General features: G+C 32.4%; 1 non-coding gene across 1 annotated transcript; it reads left to right on the plus strand.

The window, feature by feature from the left end:
- The first annotated feature begins 290 nt into the window (after window positions 1–290).
- LOC116071637 lies at window positions 291–397 on the plus strand. Its single transcript, XR_004111039.1, has one exon. It is a non-coding gene; the product is annotated as a U6 spliceosomal RNA (small nuclear RNA).
- Window positions 398–2,881: the final 2,484 nt, after the last annotated feature.

Genomic DNA, 2,881 nt, shown 5'->3' on the forward strand with positions numbered 1-2,881 from the left:
AATTACTCTTATTGCATTCATGATATTTTATAGCATATAAAAATGTTATTATATGAGGAAATTTGTCATTTCCTGAAACAAAAGAAAATATGACTTATTTAACTTATTAATCTAACTTAGAAATCCTACATTAATATTAACTAAATAAAATGAACATTAAGTGACTAAGACTCTAATACATCTTTGCCAAAATGGGATGGATTCATATCACATATTTATTAATATAATTTATCATAGAAATATGTATCAGAAGAAAAAAGTATAACATTATTACAACTGAAAACAAAGAAGTGCTTCCTTCAGCAGCATATTTACTAAAATTTGAACAATACAGAGAATGTTAGTATGGCTCCTACACAAGACTGACACTTGAATTTGCAAAGTATTCCATATTTATATGAAGAGAAGTTCACACACACACACACACAAATGTGTGCTAAGAAAGCACTATGTGCATAGCATTATGTGCCTTTATAAACAAATTAGAGAGGTGGGACTTGAGAGAGGAAATTATGGTCTGGACGTAATATGTGAGAGAAGAATAAATTAATAAAAATGAAAAGAATATTTAAAAGGCCTTTTTATTGTTTAAGGTAGTTTTTGATAGTTTTATACATTTATATAAAACATTCTTGTTACTCTCTTTCTCTTTGCTATTATAATTGTACCACACCTGTCAAGTCTATCTGCTCACTAGTAGATAGATTCATTACTTTTGTTTTCTTTTATGGGCAGACTAGTTTAATTAGGATCATTTTCAAGACCAATGGATGGGATTGTTCAAATTATTCATAGGAACCTGTTGAGATGACAAGTGGTTACAAACAGGAAGCCATGACCTCCTTTTTCATGAATGGATTAATTGGAAGCACCTTACATTGATGGGAAGGTTGCTTTAAAGACCTCCTCCATCTATTCCTCACTCTTGGCACACATTTCCTTGTACAGACCCAGGTTAGGCATCCATAGCTAGTGAGTGATAATTACTACAATAGCACACTGTATTGCTATAGAGCTAGCATTTCACAGCCCTTCTCAATGTCTTTGGGTTCCCAAATTCTTTCAGCCCCTTTATCCACAACACTCCCTGAACAGGACAGAATTAATTTCTTTTTTAAACTTAATCAACATTCACTTATTATGAGAAAATTGTGCAGCTATGAGTTTCGGCACTCACCAGAATTCACTAAATATAACTCCACCCTCTTTTTAAAATTAAGGCTGAGAAAGTTTTCAAACATAAGCCCATAGGAAGAACAACAATATCAACCAACCAGACCCCAGAGCTCCCAGGGATTAAACCACCAACCAAGGAGTACACATGGAGGGACCCATAGCTCCAGATGCATATGTAGCAGAGGATGGCCTAGTCGGTCATCAATGGGAGGAGAGGCCCTTAGTCCTGTGAAGCCTCTATGCATCAGTGAAGGGGAATGGCAGGACATGGAGGCAGGAGTGTGTGTGTGTGTGGGGGGGGTACACCCTCATAGAAGCAGGGAAGGGGATGGAATGTGGGTTTTGGGTGGGGGAAGTGGAAAAGGAGATAACATTTGAAATGTAAATAAGGAAAATATCCAATAAAAACATATTTGCTGAAGGTATTTCTGACTACTTAATCTTTATTGATTAATCAAAATCCAACTGAGGACAAGGACCCTCCGTGTCTGGACATATAGACTCCCATGTGATATTGGGAGCCAAATTAAGACAAAGCATTAGAACCAATCCCCAAGAGGGTTTCGCTGAAGAACCTTTCCCTGGGGTGGTTTTCTAAACAGGTTTATAGTACCAGTTAAGGATTATGTCCTTTGGCCTGGGCCTCAAATTCAATCAGAGAGTGATTGGTTACATCAGCATTTGCACAGGTTACACGCCTTGAAGGTTGGTTTTGTACTTTTCAGAGCTACAGCTGCTTAAGAATGCCTTTTTAACTCTAGCAGGTTGCACAGTACATTCCACACGATGAAATACAGCTGATGTGGGTGGGGCATCTTTCAGTTAAGCTCTAACCTTTTTTTTTTCATCACCATGAAACAAAGATGTGTTGTGTGTTTACACTAAGATTCTAAATGACCCACAACAATTAAAGATCCTGCTATCTAACTTGGTTGTACTATAAAAAGGTCACCATCACAATTATTCATTGTTATTTAAAAATTGTAGGAACATTTATAAAATAAATAAAACTAAAATTTTTACCTTCAATAACATAAGAGGAAAAATCCTATTACCTTGTAATAATCATTCCATGTAATTGTATATCCTGATAATAAAATCAATATCTCTCAAAACATCTAAATCCATTCACAAAGAGAATATAAATTGAATGAATATAAGCAGATTGTTCAATAACATGAGAAAGTATGCACATAAAAAAACAGCTAAACAATTTGTAAGGATATTTGTAGAATTATTTTAACTTGAGGAATTGATTTTGACTTACAATATATATTCAAACTAGAAAAGATTAAGCTAAAAGAACACAGTCCATTTACTATATTGTAAATATAATACACAATAACATTCCAAAAATTAAAAAATCACACAAATAATATAGCTAAAATTGAATAAAATAACATTAATAACTAATAATAAAAGAACATAAAAAGAAAACACCTACATAAGAAAAAATAAAACTTTAGAAAAGCATAAATAAGAGTTAAATAAATAATAACACAAATTGATTAGCTATACAGTAATTTTAAATAGGAAATTAAATTACAATACAAAATTTCATTTAAATTATCTTATAACTTTAAAGAAATTCAAAAGGTTCTGAAATTTAAAGAATTTATATTCATGAGGAGAATAACCCAAAACATAAATAAAATATAAAAATATAAAATAATACATTTATGCATAAATAACTAAAATCCCTAAT

This window comes from Mastomys coucha, unplaced genomic scaffold (assembly GCF_008632895.1).
Source record: "Mastomys coucha isolate ucsf_1 unplaced genomic scaffold, UCSF_Mcou_1 pScaffold22, whole genome shotgun sequence".
NCBI lineage: Eukaryota > Metazoa > Chordata > Mammalia > Rodentia > Muridae > Mastomys > Mastomys coucha.